The sequence below is a fragment of the Nelumbo nucifera genome, chromosome 5 (genome assembly GCF_055504915.1).
Source record: "Nelumbo nucifera cultivar China Antique chromosome 5, China Antique-T2T, whole genome shotgun sequence".
Taxonomy (NCBI): Eukaryota; Viridiplantae; Streptophyta; class Magnoliopsida; order Proteales; family Nelumbonaceae; genus Nelumbo; species Nelumbo nucifera.
Window position 1 is genome coordinate 54,716,393 of NC_142653.1, and position 18,058 is coordinate 54,734,450.

Genomic DNA, 18,058 nt, shown 5'->3' on the forward strand with positions numbered 1-18,058 from the left:
TTTATTTATTTTCAAAATCACATAATTGTTGAGTAGATAAAGATGACTGTGAGTGAAAGAGGGTGAGGGGGATTGAGAGAAGAGAGAAACTAAAAATTCTTTTTTTATTTTCTAATCACCCAACATTAAAGGGCAATTTCAGTATAAGCTTTTTATTGTGTCCAATATGGATTAAGAGTCCCATGTTGGCAATAGCCACATAACCCTCCGATGACATGGCGAGGGTTTTTATAACTTGAAATGTAAAGTCGTTTGTTAGAGTTTTGTTGGTTTATGGACCAACTTGTAACCAAATTTTAAATGTACAGCTGGCTCCGACTATAATTTTTCTTAATTTAAAACTAATCCAAAAGTAATGCTATTTCTTTTCTAGATGGTGGGTCAATGATCCATCTTTTCAAAAGAACGCATGATGTCATAATTGAATAATAAATATTTAAGCTTATTTTTAATCATATTGTTACTTTTTTTAATTTTCAATTTCTATCTTAACTATGATATATCTAAAATTCAAGTAATTGATATAACGAAAAAATCTCACATGCAACGCATGTGCTTAGTTACTAGTGATAACAAAGAGATTGAATTAATGGAAATGTAAACCCTTACGTCATTTGCTAAAGCCCAATTTGGGAAGAGTATAAATGCAAATGTATAGAATGCAAAAATATACAAAATAATATAAAATACAAGGTTTTGCACTCTACATATTTGTATTTGTACTCCTTCCAAACCTAGCCTTAGTCTTAATTTGGAAGGAGTACAAATACAAATATGTACTATGCAAATACATACAAAATATTGCATTCTACAAATTTGTATTTGTACTCCTTCCAAACTGAGCTTAAGGGAAAATAAAATTAGAGAGAGTTCAACCCATTATATATGAAAAATGAAAAATAAGGAAATTTTTCTTTAAATTGTAATGTATAAAAATAAACCAACTTAATTAATATATCTTTTTTTTGGTATTTTTTTATGATATGCCAAAATCCCCCATAGGGAGTAATGTAATTAATATATCAAAATTTAAAACAAATAACTGAATCATGTATGTTTATTTAAAACAAAGCCATGTAGTTTTAATTTTCCATGAGTCGTAAATTACTATCCATAATTAAATTAAAATTATCATTGATAGTGATTTTTAAATTATAATTATTGCTACTTTATTTTTTTTAATTAGAGTACTTTTATCCACTTAATTTTTGAAATTATAATAATTTAATTATCCATAATTAAATTTAAAAATTTATCATTGTTAATTTAAATTAGTGAATTTTAAATTACAGTAATTAAATTATAATTATTGTTACTTTATTTTAATTACAGAGATTTTTAAACTTAAATTATCAAATTACAATTTACAGTGATTATTAATAGTAATTTCTATTAACTATAATTAATAGTATTTTTGTTAACTATAAATAACAATAATTGTTAGATATTTTATAAATACCAATAATTTGGTTAATTGTTATTCATTTTCTCTTAGGTGATGTTTGGCATCGATGTTGATTCTTCTTTACTGATTTTTTAAAAATCGGTGATTTTTGAAATCAATGTTTTTTTTCTCAAAACCGGTAAATTTTGTTATTTGGTATCATTTCTACCATGTAAGCCAATTTTTGAGTCTGTTTGATACTAATTCTCAAGGACCAATTATTTTTGTATTAGAGTTATTATTCAATGCAATGTCGGATACTATTCATCCTCAAAAAATAAAAAAAATAAAAAATCAGCTAGAAATTAGGAAATCACCAAAAAAGGTGATCCCTCAAAAAGGGCTGATTTCAAGAATTGATTTTTGGTCGATTTTCTGAAAGTCACCAAAATTGGCCAATCAAAAAGAAATTTCAACACCGATTCCTCTAACTCTGGCATGGCTCCATGCGGTAATGATTTTCAAGAAATTATCATCAATGCCAAACATCACCTTAATTTTCTGTTTTTTTATTTTACTTCTCTATAACTTTTCTTTTAATAGGAAATTAAAACAATAGTCTTAATTAACTGAAAAATATAAATAGAACGTTGATAATTAACTATTAAATAACAACCAATGAAATGTTGATAATTATTAAATTCTTAAATATTAGCTAATGAAAGTTAATATTTCCGGCATATAAATTTTTCCTAATTAAATAGGAATCCATCTCACTTCAAATAGGTGGGCCCTACTTTGTTAAAATGCAGTTCATGGGCTGATAGTATATTCTCTCAAGCTGATCCTACTTCAATGGTCAAGTTTAATTGTCCCACTGTCTAGACTCTAGAGTATTGGGTCTGGTTTGTGTTCATATTAAACCTATTCAAGGTTTATCCTTGAACCCATGCATCCTACTTTAATGGGTATGCTTCCTACGGCTAAAACGGTTAAATTATTATCAATTTTAAACCCATCGAGACATGGACAGCAGGGCCAAAACATTTTTCATAATACCATATTTTAATGGGCTTAAGTTGTTGTTGAAACCTTTTCCCTGTTCAGTTGGTTTAATTTTGTAAATTAATATATAAATATTATAATTTACTAATAATAGAAATAAATTAATGTCTATGTTAATATATTATTTAAATTAACTTACCATTTGTTCCAATTTAATTACAAATTAATTCATTTTCACTAATTAGTTTAAGTAAATTAATCCAGTTATAATTGACTAATTAATTCATTTATATTATTAGACGCCGTTATTTTTTTGGTAAAAAAGACCTCGTTATCAATGCCCATTGATAATTGGCTTCCAAAAAAAAAAATGACCATTAATTAACATTAATTCATAATGAACATCATGAAGGCGTCATTTTCACCTCGTTAAACATTAATCACAGGTTCCATTAATGCATGGGTTGCAATATCGAATTTGGATGACCCTCGAACACAAATGATGAAATGAGTATTTCAACTCTTAACCCAGGGTAACCCGACCCGATTACCCATTTTCATCTCTTTGACCTGTGTAATACATCATTGTCGTTCGCTCAACAGAGCAACAATAGTAACACGGCTCAGGAAGGTTATTTTTCGGCTCAAAAGGGTCATTCTTCAACCCAAAATCGATTCAAATTTGTGGGTTTGGTTTGAGAATTCTTTTGTCATGCGGCCTATTGAGAGGCTTGGGAATGGAAAGGAAAGGAAAGAAAGAGAGTGAATGAGAAAATTGAGAAGGGGTAAGGAGAAAAGAGAATGAAGAATGGAAGAAGAAGAAGAAGAAGAAAATGGCTATTGATGTGGGACTTAATCGGTATATAATATAATATAGATAGATAGATTACTCAAAATATAAACACAAAATGCTCCATTTGCACCTAGGCTCTACTTCTATTTTAGCTCCTTAAATTTAGGATGCAAGCTTGTTAAAGCTTTCAATTGTATTCACACAATCGCTTTGAACCTCAACTCGAGAAAAATACTCAATAAGTTAATTTATTTTTCTTTTATTGGACCCTAAGAGTCCCCATGGCTCTTTACATAGCACTCCTTATACCAACCTCACAACACATCTCAGTTGCACGTCAAGAACATCCCCTTGCACTTGTAAATTGTTATTTATAAGGAGATATTCTCAATACATAGTGGAATGTGATATGAAGTTAGCGTGAAATGCACTTATAAAGAATAAATCCCAATTTGAACCCTAAACCAGGGAATCTGGCCACACATAGCGAATATCTCTTATACATTGATAGGTGCCCATTTTTGGAGATCGTATGTTCAGGAAATCCCATTTCTGCGGACTGGTCTTGTTAGGGTTCCTTACTGCTCAATTTATTACATCATGGTGGGGGCTGGACATAAACGTGTGGTTGGAATTTTCAACGGCGTGAAAGTTGGGGTTAGGACCTAGGATTCATGCCACTCGTTAGCATTTTTCAAAGAAGAAAATGACCAAACGACAATTACCATTTATATCAATTTGATTTGATATAAAATAGGTGGAAATTTTTCATCTTTTTACATATTTACCCTGTTAGAATACCCATAAACCCTGATCTTTTAGACTACTGCTGCCTCAATGATTTTAGGCCTCGAGGCGAGTGGCCTACGCCTCACAAAAACTGAGGCTACCACCCTACAACATCTTCAAGAGACTACCGAAGCTAGGCGTTTTTTTGCCACCTTGCCTTGAGGCATACGCCTCTCGCCTTGTCTCAGACGTCTTTTAAAACCATCATTCTAAACAGGCTAATGAATGAGCGAGTTTCAGGATACATTGCCCTGATTTTCTTTTCAAAAAAAAAATAAAAATAAAAATCAATTTTCTTCTTCATAGACCGTTAGGTGGGTGTTGAGGAGTAATGCATCCATCGAATTATGCACTTCAGTGGTCTGACATGGCCCGGTCACTGTAGCAAGCGGGCAATGCTAACACGGCATGACACTTAACAATTGAGCAAGCACGGAATGACCCACATGTATAATATAAATGTTTATTTTCAATTTTATTATACTTTTTTTTTTCAATTTTTTTCTATCTTATTAATTTATTTTAACTTTTTTTCATTTTTTCTAAAAAAACAGATTGTGCCACCAGTGATTCACTTGGCCTGGGCCTTAGGCCGGACTTGGGGATTCATGCCAAATAGGCATGACCTGCTACTACAGTGTGGGTGGCCCGCAAAGGACCCACATTACATCTACATCTCTACATCTCTAGACTCTAGATGCAGTGACATCTTTGTGGGGCCACTACAATGCATCAAAAGGCCATGATTCTCAATTTTTACCCTGTACTACGACACTATAGTAAAAGTGAACTCTCTAATTCTTTACCATCTACACTAGTAAGTAGTAACTAATAACGATGTTTGTGTCGTATTTAGTCCTAAAAACTCGCTTTCAGCTTTTTATTTTATTTTTTTTTTTTTTTTTTGTAAGGCTAGTCACAGATTCGGTGGCGTTCCTTCCACAATATTTTATTTTTTCTTAATTAAGATAGTTATGGCAGTTCAAGCTTCTTTCAGACTGGTTATTAATTAAATTAGAACAAATGTATAACTAATCAGAGTGGCGCAGCGGAAGCGTGGTGGGCCCATAACCCACAGGTCCCAGGATCGAAACCTGGCTCTGATACATATTGTATAAGGAGAAAGGCTTCTGGTTGTGTACCGTCACACACCCTTTTTTTTAACCCATTCGAATGGGCATTATGATCTATATTACAAAGAGCCTCGATAATATTTTTAAAATTTTTTATAAGAAAATATATCTTTCATATTTAAATTTATTGATAAAAAAGATGACAAATAGGGTAGTTGGTTATTGATATTAAATGACTTTAAAAGAGGCAATTTTAAGACATTCAATTCCTTTTCATTAAATCCAACATTTAAGGTATAAGTTTGCATTCGCCTTCATTGAATCATATTTTTAGGGCATTTTTATTTATGCTCATCATTAAACTCTATTAATTTAATCCAAATATAATTAACACAAAAAACTTATACTTTTAAAATATACCTTGAAAAAAGTGTTTTCATCTAGGTTGTGGTAAGAAATTAAATCATTTTGGGTCAAATGAAACAATCCATATTGTTACAATTAAATAATAAAATTCAAAAATGGATAAAATATAAAATAATATAGAAATTAAAAAAAAAAAACAAAAACATTTTTAACATCATATATGCAACATATTAAACAAGAATAAGTATGATAAATAAGAAATGATTTTATTAATGATAAAAATAGAATGTAAAATTCAAAACTAATTGGAAACAAAACTATTTTCCTATTTTTACTAATTAAATCTCATATCTAAGGTATATTCTCTTATTAAATCATATATTTAAGATATATTTTTCTCATAATTAAATTCTACTAATTAAATCGACAACATTAACTTTAATAGTATAAAAGTAAATATTTTAAAAAAAGGCATTTAAAAACAAAACCATTTTCTTCCTCCCGGTGGTGGGTAAGCGTCAAATGGGTTAATAAATAATGTCATAATTAAATTAAATATATAATACAAATAAAAATAAAAAGAATTGGACATATCTCTAATATTGTATATTCATTACATTAAATAAAAATAAGTATTAAATGTAAGAAGTATTCTTATTAATGTTAAAAATGAAATGCTAAACTCAAAATCAACCTAGAAATGAAATGATACCATAGACAAATAATAAAATTTTTAAAAATAAAAAGAATCGCGAAAATAAAAAAACAATAGAGAAACATTTTGGCACATATCTAAAGTTACATATTTATAAGAAGTAAAATATTGGATGCATATCTAATATTTTACATTCATTATATTGAACAAAAATAAGTATTACACATAAGAAATAATTTTATCAATGATGGAAATGTAATACAAAATTTAATGTTAACATAGAAATCAAACTATTTTTCTTTTTGGGCGATGGGTTAGTGCTTTTGGTCAAATGGATTAATCGATGATATGATAGCTAAATAGTAAGTCTTTAAAAATAAAAATAAAAAGTTAAATTAATAAATAAAATATATAAAAAATTATATATTAATTATGTCAAACAAAAATTAAGTATAATAAGTAAAAATTATTTATATAATGTAGATGAAATATATAACTTAAAACTAATACGAAGGCAAAGCTATTTTCCTATTTAGATTGTGGGTCAGTGATCCAACTTTTCAAAAAAAATCATGATGTCATAATTGAATAATAAACATTTAGAAAAAGATAGAACACAAAAAATGAAAAAGTGCAGAATTTGTCAAAAACATTTGGAGACATTTCTAACGTTCTATATTCATCATATTAAATAAACATAATTTTTAAAATAAAATTTATTTTTTTATGATAGAAATAATGCAAAAAGTTAATAATAATAATAATAATAATAATAATAATAATAATAATAATAATAATAATAATAATAAAATAAGTATTATTATAATTTAAAATTTCCATGTGCAATGCATGTGCACATTTATAACTAGCATTTAAGTTTAGTAAATATAAAATATGTTTTACAAAGAAAACATATGCTTAATTATTAGTAGATATAGATGTATATAAAATTCAAGTAATTAATACGAACAAAATTTCTCGAGTACAACGTATATGCTTAATTATTAGTAAATATAAAATATGTTTTTCACATTTTATACCATGAATTGAAGCTGCATATCATTGGACTCTCCTACACTATCCATATCTACTGACATTCCGATCATCCCAAGATTCTCAATTCGATGTCTCACATTATTATTTCCAACTTGGATGGTTAGTTTACATAATCCGGTTGAATTTAGATTTAACTCCATCCAATCTAATTCAAATTTGAGTCTAATTAAATTTTATAAGATAAATTCAATATTTTATATTTATATAAATTTGTTATTATTATATATAAGTTTAAAAGTAATTAAGAAATCGATATTTCATACTTTTTTCCCAATATTATTATATATTCAAGGCCCACAAAACTTTGGTCCATATCGCATTGTAAGCTCGCTGTACTAGTGATGTTGTTTGGTTTTTTGGTAATATCCACATATTGGGTTGGATTGGATTGAAATCCACCATGCAATTCGTAGCCAGCGAGATGGGGATTAGGCCAGAACTTGAACCAGGACAGAAACCGTGTCATTTTTCACTTCACAGTAATACAGTTTGGATTGGGCTACCCATCAATGATCCTAATCTGGTAAGGGTCTGGTTGCGGCGTTGGTCCTAATTAGGGGTGTCAATTAGACAGATTTGGTCTAATCCGATTTAGTCCAATATGAGTTTATTATAAATAAATCATGTCTAATCCAATTTAATGAATATTTTGGATTATTCCAATTCAATGTCTGAACCATCCAATTTGTTTAAATTTGTTTTAATTTAGATTGGTTTCAACCCAAATTGCTCCATTGACACCTATATTCTTAATTTTTTATCTTATATTAATGGACCAGATATTGGCTTAATCCAACCCAATTCAATATAAATTTATTACGGATGGACTAAGTCCAATCCAATCTAATAAATATTTTGGACGAATTGGTCCAATCCAATATGTCTTATTGGTCTCTCCAATTCATCCAAATTAATTTTGAACTGAACGGAATCCGATCCAAAACCGTTCCATTGACACCCTTACTCCCAATCTCCTCATTTGCATTTTTATCATTTGCACCTTATACTAAATCTAAAGCAGTAAAACTAATGAAATTGCACTCCAAACAAACAAAACAAAGGGACTAGTAGAATATATTATTATTCCTTGTTTAAAATTAAAAGATATCGAATTACATGTCCTGTAAAAAAAAAACGAAAAAAAAAAGAAGAAGAAAGCTCAGTATTGGATTCTTCAATCTCAATTCATTGAAGCATACCCTGTCCACATCATCCCTATATCCTACCATGAATTGGAGACTTTGAGCTTTGCTCCTAAAATACAAGCTATGGAAATTTGTTAGATGGATTTCAATATAGTTGTTATACCATTAGTTCTATATAAGGTTTAAAGTATAGAAATAGTGAGTATTGAAAAGACAATTTTAAAAGTTACATGATAATATAAATATTATACTTTTTTTGGTAAAAATATAAATAATATACTTTGATTATACATAGATACAATAGAAAATTAAGATGTGTATAAATACATTAGAAGACTTAAATAAATCCCAAGAAATTTATTAATAACAATAAATATAAGTTTTAGATGATTATAATTAAGTTATTTACACTAAAAAACCTTGCTTTTAATGGCCACTTCTTGTTTGGGTGTGCTGTTCCTTTTGAAGCCCAGTTAACTTTCATTGCCAAGACACAAGATGTTTGTAGAGGTGTTTTGATGTTTATCTAATGTTTTGTAAACTGATCTGGAATGGGAACCGCTTTGACAGGTCAGCGGTTCAATTCTCCTGTTCGAACTAATGACCTGTTTCAATTTTAAAAGTTAAAATAAAAATAGGCAAAACTATTGTTCAGGTTGAACAGATCAATGATTCAACCATCCGGGTCAATGAATACCAAATCAATGGTTTTTAGTCAATAAACGAGTTAAGGGTGAAATGAAACCAATTGTTTGAATGATTCTCAGGCCAAATGGTTTGACCATCGAGATCAACGACGATTTAAAAACAGTATTTATTTCAATTGGGCTTATTTGATGTAGTATCTATAGTAGAACTTCTATGGGAGGATCATTCCCAACCTCTTTTGGAGCGTGCTAACTCTCAAGGCTCATCTCTGATTGCGGAAGTATTTTCTCTCGCCTTCCGAATTGCTAGTTTACCCTCATGTACCTAGGCCTTGTAATCAGGCTGCTTGTGTGTGAGCCATTTTTCTACTCTCTACATCCACTAAGACCTGGTCAGCTCCCCCATTTCTTGAAAATATTTGAGGGGGATGTTTTAACCATTTAATTTAGCCTTTGGCTCATTGTTTTGAAAACAGGATCGGATCAGATGGTTGAACCATTTGACCTGGGAAATGGTCATATTTCCGGTTTTGATCAAGTAAATCGTTTTTTCCGAAAAAAAAATTAACTTATTGAATTAGTCAGAAAACCATTGGACTTAGGCAGCAGTTCATGGTTTAATAAAATATTTGTTATTCAATTTTTTTTATTTTTCAAAGAGAGCATGTATAGACAGGGGATCCAGAGATCTGTTATATCGATATGTATAGAGAGGAGATCTAAGATTTCAGATCTGAAATCACTGCTCTGAGAGAGAGAGAGAAAGAGGAATTCGGCTTCACTCAGTGTAAAGCCCGTTTGAACAGCCTTTATCACATTGCATTGGGAATATCTTCCCATGAAGTAAAGTACATAAGTATTTAGATATTTCCGGTGTAAGGCTAAAAAGGATGTTCAAATGGGCCTTGCATGGTTTTTAAAACCGAACCGGTCAGGGGTTCAGTTACCGGTTCGAACGGTCTGACCATTCGACCCGAACGGCCAGTCCATTCTGACAAAAATAAATTAAAAATTTTGAAAAATGGTCAAAAAACCATTCGAACGGTTTGGACAGTTCAAACAGTTAATCGGCCAGTTCAGCGATTTGCTGACCAAAATCTACGGTTTTGGGGAAAAAAGCGGGTTTGGGGAAAAACGAAACCGGTCAGATTCCCGATTTTTTCGGTCTGGTCTGGTTTTGAAAACCATGGGGCCTTGCACTGACTGAAGCCAATCAAAAGAGAGAGAGAGAGAGAGAGAGAGAGAGAGAGAGAGAGAGAGAGAGAGAAACTGAGACTAGGAGATCTGCAAGATCTGAGATCAGATCTGTGGTTGCCACTGCTCTGTTACCGTTGCCGGTGAACCGCCTCCTCCTCCTCCTCCTTTTTTTTCCTTCCTTTTCTTCCCTTTCCTTTCTTTCTTTTTTTCCATTTTCCAACCAACAGCAACTCCTCTCTTTTCTCATAAAATGAGCATTGAAACATATATATAGGTATCATACTCTTACCCTAATAGATCAAATAAATCAATCTACCCAAACTGTTTAACCGGACGGTCAAACCACTGGCCTGAAAATCAGTCAAAGCGATTTTATTTCTGTATCGGTTTTTAAAACCCTACTTTAGCTGTTAAAAAACTGACCACACTAGTTGAGGTTTAAAATATCATAAGGTATTAAGATATACCCAATATACAGAATAATATATCAATTCTCATAAAAGCTGACATGTGGTATATAAGTGCCGATTAGTATGAGAGATCTTATCTGCAAAACTGGTTCGACAATGGTATTGGAAACATATTATATAATGGTTTCATAATTGTGTTAATCAATTGGTGGAATTTATTAAAATTTACGAGTGGGTTTTGATTGATCAAAACTCTTCCGATACCACATCTTTCTGGCATCATAAATTTTTCCAATTGAAATCTTGCATTAAAATGGAAGAAAATTCATTGGAATGGAATTGAGTCTGGTTGTTCTAGACTGGTTATGGCCTATTTCTCTTTCATCCAAAGAAGAAGAAAAAAAAAAGGGTAAATAATTAATTGACCAAGTGTACCTTTGCTGTTTGAAAATTGGCTAGGCTACCCCTATTGTTTCTTACAATTGACTAAGTCTATCCTTACCTTAAATTTCCGTGACATACGATATCATGTGATTAATATATTGATCAAAAATTCCAAAAATACCATTTCCACCTCCATTCCTAAAAATACCCTTTGACCTTTGTCTTTGCCGGTTCACCCCAATAACCATCAACAGTCTTGGACGTGAGCGAGTTCTTGTCGACATCCATGTGGTTATCATTGATTTCATGGACATGATGTCAAGGTCTTTATAATGGTGGACACACGGGCAAGGACTTCATAGAGAGAAATGGTGTATTCCCCGGATGAACAATTATCTTTGATTTCAGAAACCTGGGCCAGAAAGCGAGGGATGGCATTTGAATCAAGGTCTTTCACGTACGACTTCAGTGCTTTCATTGCTGATCTTCGACTCTCTGAATCCTTGTCTAGGTTCTGTAGCTAGCTATTGTTGGAGTACTGAACTCAGGTTTCTGCCCACCTTTGCAGCTGAAACAATAGAGAAGCTTCTAATTTAATTGAAATTTCAAAGCATAGATGCAGTTTGTGGCATAAAGAACTGAAAGAATGAGATGGGTTTGTATAGAAATCAATTGTGGAGCTTTTGGAGAAAAAAAAATTGAGAAAATTAAGTGGATGGATTCTTTAAGAAATCCAATTACAGAATCTCCATTCATCTCACTAATTGTTTCTTTTCAAAGATTTTTCCCAGATGGTTTTGCCTCAATGATGAAAACACGAGATGAGTTTGTAGTTCTATCAATTGGAGAGATCCCACGACTTCTATTAAAAAAAGAAGATAATTGCTTTATTTAGATGGCAGAATGAAAGACGACTTTCACTCTGTAACTGATAATCATTTGTTCGTTGACGTGAGCGAGTTCTTATTGACGAAGCTGAGACTTTGAAAAGAGGTGGTGCAATTGATTCCGCCAGTGGGTGCGAAGATGCAGATGATGTCGTGGCCGAAGAGTTGGCTGTTGTTTGGAGCAACGGAGAAGATGAAGGATCGCAGACACGTTGGGGGCCCTCGTGGGTGTCCTAGAATTTTAAAGTGCTCGACCAAAGGTAAAGGCAGCAACTTGCAGCGGAAGGAGAAGTACCAAATCCACCGCTGCAAGTTGCAGCGGTGGTGACGGAACAGAGATAGTGAAAGAGGAGGGAAGAGAGAAAGAGAGGAGAGAGAAATAGAGAGAAGAGAGAGAGAATAAGAGATACGAAGATGAGAGGGAAAGAAAGGTGGCGAGAGAGAAAAGTACCAAATCTGCCGCTGCAACTTGCAGCGGCATTGGTGAAACAGAGGAAGTGATGAAAGAGGAGGAGAGACAGGAGAGAGAGAAATAGCGGGAAGAGAGAATGAGAGATAGGGAGACGAGAGAGAAAGAGAGGTGATGGAAGAGAGAAATACCAAATCCGCCACTGCAACTTGCAACGACGGTGGTGAAACAGAGGAAGTGAAACAAAGTAAGTGAGAGAACCCCCGACATGGCCTTCTGCATTAGCTCGTTCATCTCTGGCTTGTCTCAGTAGTATGAGGACACCGGCTCACCATTCGCCTTCATGAATGGCTCCTCTTTCGGATCCACCTCCGCCTAATGCAGATGGGCCACACCTTTGTCAGCACGTCCTAGTGGTGCTGCAAAACATACATGGAGTAGGATAGACCCTCGTCAGTCACCAAGGTTTTCCCAATCTCCATCAAGGAATATTTGTGCTCTGTGGAGCCGTCCGCAATTTGCTGGAGGTTTTTGGGATCACCAGTAGTTATGGCAGTTCCGGCGAAGTGAATGAGAGGGAGATGGAGAGATTCAAATAGGAGGGTATAGTAGTCTTTTTCATATCTATGTTGACACACGTTAATGACTAAGAAGGATTAATCAATTGTCAGAAACAGGGGTAGTGTTAGTCAATTTTTAAACAGTAAAGATATACTTAATCAATTTTAACTAAACTATAAAGTAGTTTAAGAAATTTACACCAAAAAAAAAAAAAATTCTCATGATATACTTGTTCCTATTAATTTTAATCTGCTCTATATTAACCCGATTAAAATACATCACCTGTCCCTACCCATGTTACAGAAAGATTTAGCCTTCCAACAACCCACTAAACCTTAACCTCCATTACATACTACTTTTTACAAACTAAATATCTATTTTTTTATGCATAAATATTTAAAAAATAAATAAATTTATATTTTTTCAGTTACCCACAAAATACTCCCTCTCTCTCTCTCACACACACTAAGGAGGAGTTTCCAGAAATGGCAAATTTCAGACCAAGTTATCTACCATCCTGCATCTTAAAACTTATAGGTGTTAAACATAACATAATCTGTTTTCAACTTCTTCACTTTTGGATTCTCAAGGTAAAAATTATCCATTGAAGATACAACTTCCAGTTGATTGAATTTGATATTCTTCCCAAGTTTCTAATAATGTTCTACAAGAAACTATTATAGATGCCTAACTGAACTCTCTGCAATATATAAATCCATTTGGCCCGGATTTTCTGAGGAATTTACTCCCTACTTCCATTTCTCAACCCAAAAACTGATAAATTTAATAACATAGCATGATAAACAATCAGAATGGTTCATCTTTGTTGATGATGCTAACTGCAATGTTCAAAATAAGCCCTGTGACATTCCAGTTTGAGGCTCCTCAAACCTATAACAGTGACAAAGTTCAATGTTCTTATTTCAAACAAAGATGAACAGGTTCCTTCTTGTGCTAATTAATATGCACCTTTCTGTTCAATTGAAAGTCTTTTAGGAATACCAATAATAAATTTCCTCTTTAACCAAGCAGTCTTCCCTTAATTGGCAAATAATAACTTCATTATTTGGTGAATATATATATAACTTGGCTAGAATTTGCATTTATGAAAACTTGTCTTTAATCAACAAGAGAGAAAGGGGAAGAAATGTTGTGGGTTAGGATTTATTTTAATGGAGGTTAAAGTTTGGTGAGTTGTTGGAAGGTTAAATCTCTGGCAAAATGGGTAGGGAGGGACTGGTGGTGTATTTTAATTGAGTTAGTAGAGAGGAGAGTTAATAGGAAATCCGAGTTCAATGTCATCATGCTAATACCTCAGAATGTGTCGATTTATGGAATAAGTAGGTTTATTATTGAATTACGAGTTTTCTTGTCTATTTTTGTTTGTTATTGGTTAGACCCAAACCAGTTCTGCATATTTACTTTTTGAGTGGGGTCCAGGTGTACCTTAACTCATACCGACAACACTTTTTCTAAGTTAAGATTATTTGTTTCTATAAATTATTAATTAATAATTTAATTCACAATAAATAATGATATATATATATATATATTATTTACAAAAATAAAAATATTATTTATAAAATCAAATTAATTTTTTTTTTTTTTAATTTTCATGTCAATCTTCTATACTTTGGGGGCTGGGGCTGTGTCAAGTCAGTCCCTGAACTTCAATGGCTATTAATCAATACAGTTACGAGACATCAGGTGCACATTAAATATTTTCAAAATAACAAAACTACCCTTTGTAATATTTTTCAAACCATTTTGCCCATTTCACTTATGGGTTAAAAGAAAGGGAGAAAAGGGGTTTTCGGCTCAACTGGACGAAGAAGGCTCCCTTGTTCAAACTCCCCTGTGCAACGAGCAACAACCGGACGAAGAAGGTGGACTCAAATGGATGTCTTCTCAGTTAACTACCAATCAACATGCTAGGTACCTTAAATACAGTCTAATGGTGGATTGTAAATGTGGTAAGAGGGTTGTGATTTGAGTTTCATAAACAAACTATAATCCGAATAGGATTTTCTACAGCTGCCTGATTAGTTAGGTAAGCAAATAAGTTTCCTAGTGTTGTATGATATTTAGTACACTGAAGGGATGCTGACCTCAATTGCATTGCATTTGAATGTATTCAAAGCAGCGTATTTCCACCATGCAATTTTTTTTGTGGGCAATTCCTACGAATTTTTCTAATGAAGACATCTCAGCAATGTTTTACCTGGAAAACCGTATCAGAGAACTTAAGGAATTAGTAGCTGATTTGGACCTTCGTATGAAGGCTATGGAATCCATCCAACATGCAGTTATTGAAGGATGGAAGACCATGAGAATCTTACTTATTGTGTTCATCGTTGCCTTTATTGGCATATACATTTACAAGAGATAGGATTATCTGTATCTTTGTTTTATTTTGATCATGTGAAGAATTTGGTTGTTAATGAACCTCCCTTGTTATATGAGAATGGTTACGTTGATGATGGAGACCTTATTGTGGGGTAATGAAGAGTTCACATTCTGGAAATTGAGCTTTCTTCTAATCAAGAGTTTACATTCAGGATCTTTTTCAGATGCAATCTGATAAGGCCCTAAAACCTTTTACTTCCAGTAAAAAAAAAAAAAGAAGACACTACCAATAAAACAAGTAGATAGCACTCCAAATTGATTAATGGACTAATCAAATTGAGATGCAAATTAACATTTGGTAGATGATTTCTACATGTGGTCAAGTGGTTCTATCATGTTCAATATTTAAAAGGGAAAAAATGTTAGAAGTAAAAGTAAAAACGTGTGTTCACCTTAATCTATTAACATCCCATCAGATTAATCTTAATGGAAGATGAGGAAAAGTCAATAATTCCTCAGTGTGATGAAACCTACTAGCATCCTCTCATATCACTAAATAACCTCCCTTATTGTTCACCCTAATTTGCATCTTAATGCATAGTGTGATCCAATGTAATTGGAATGATAAAAATCTTGGGTTGACAGTTTGGCTTTAAGTCTTAGAATGGTCATAGAATGTGCAGGAACTTAGATGTTGCCCACCTTTCCATCTTTGATACCAATCAAGAAACTCCAACCTGCAATCTCCCTAGATTCATTTAGAAATTGAGCCAACCTGCAAGAACCACTCATTAGACTCTCATTCCAACTCATTTTGTTCAGACTTCTACAGGAACACCTAGCACTGGTAAATTTTGACTGATAAAAATCCAATTAAAATTCTGGAATTCATCAGGAGTTTTGATTGCTAAAAAGAAAAAAAAATCCAATTAAAGATATGGATTTCACCAAGAGTCATGACTGCCACAAAACTCCAGTTAAAAAGTGGCATTCATCAAGAGTTTTGACTCTAAAAAATTCCAGTTAAAAACTGGTATCCATCATGAGTTTGCACTGTAAAAAAAAAAGAAATCTAGTTAAATCTGGATTTCATCAGGAGTTTTGACTGCAGCAAAAATCTAGTTAAACATTAGTATTCAACATGAGCTTTGACTTGAAAAATCTAGTGGCAACAGGATTTTATCCCAAGTCTCTATTACGAGTCAGAAATTTATTTATTTGATAATATATAAAATCGAAAATTTGTGTCTTGATTATAGATCCTCTACAATCTCATGGATCAAATATTTTTAAATTTAATTATATGATTTTATAATTATTAATTAATAATTTAACTCAAATAATGATATTTAGCTAGTGACTTCATATTAGTAATTTGAAAAGCTATATAGTATATATCTTGCACTCTTATATCGATATGACTACATTTGATACAACAATATCCAAGGGTTGTACATGGCATGGGTGGAATGGTCCAATATTAAAAGCATTCCTCTTATAGCCCATATTATTGTTAGTATTGGTTGGTATGGTACATACACAATACACAGGGTACCTATCTGTCCGCATGGGCTTGTATAGATATTAACCAATACAAACCATAGTATTTGAAATTCATATTAAATACTTATTAATTGTGCCATACAAACCATTAAATCCCACTTACTCATTAATTGTTCCTTTACTCACATTTTGTGCCCCATTAATTGTAGTCCTTTTAGATTTTAAATTTATAAATTTACATATGATATATATCTTACAAATTCTAATGGATTTAATATATTTTTATAAAATAAGGTTATATATCTTTATAAATTGTTAATTAATGTTTTAGTTTACAATAAATAGCATGTTTATTATATACAGAAAATAACAATATTATTTACAAAATATTTAAGAATTTAAGATTTAGTTAACTTATTTTTTGTTGATATATAAAACAATATTAAAATAGAAAAAAAAATGATTTTGTAATTAAAACATAGAAGCTGCATGTGATTCGTGTATTGGATCATCCATAATCTCATTATTCCAATATGTTTTTTAGATTATATAATTATTAATTAATAATTTAACTTAAATAGATAATAACATATTAATGGTTTTATGCTTGTAGTAACTTATAAAAATCAAGAAGTTATGTGTTTTGGACTCTTAGTTAACATCAACACATTGTCAATAAAGTTGTACGATATCTATATATCCCACAATATAGATTGTTATGTATTTCTATATAAACTATTAAAGCATGTGTTTCTTATATATTCATAGTTTTTATTTTAATTTTCCTTTCTTATAGATGAAGTAAAGTATCGACACGTATCAGCCAATACATATCATGCCAGTGGTTCAGAGGGGCCCGGCTATCCTCTGAACCAATTTCAAAAAAACTAAGTGAAACATAAAAAAAAGCACCGACACAGGCCGATACGCTCTACCAGCATATCGGCCCGTGTCGATATTTAGAACCTTCTTGCTATCAAAATGTAGGACTATAATAACTTGGGCCCCAACCTTAACTCAATCCAAAATTAAGTCAAATTCATACTTTTCAACCTTAACCCAAACTTTTAACTGGACCCCAGTTTTTCCGGTTGGTTTGAGATAACCCAACCCAAGTTGCAGCCTTAATTTCCAAGTTTATTGATACAATACCTGAAATGAATATTTTGAACATTGCCCCGACGCAAATTTCGTTCAACCAAAATTAAATATTATACCCTGGCATGTTGCTTGTGATATTTCTTCATATAATATAAATTATTAAAGCATGTGTTTTTTCTTTGACAAAAAAAAAAATACATGCTTTATATGTTTACCTTATTCACGATTAATTAACCTTGGATTCAATGTCAATAATGTACAATGTATTTATGAAATTTGTAAGAATTTACTTAATGAATCCAGATGTCTCCAGATTTTTTTCACTGTATCCATGTGTAGCATCTCGC

The 18,058-nt window shown here is 31.9% G+C and overlaps 1 non-coding gene across 1 annotated transcript; it reads left to right on the forward strand.

Annotated features, from left to right (window-relative positions):
• Positions 1–5,005: 5,005 nt before the first annotated feature.
• TRNAM-CAU (transfer RNA methionine (anticodon CAU)) lies at positions 5,006–5,077 on the forward strand. Its single transcript has one exon. It is a non-coding gene; the product is annotated as a tRNA-Met (tRNA).
• The last annotated feature ends 12,981 nt before the right edge of the window (positions 5,078–18,058 follow it).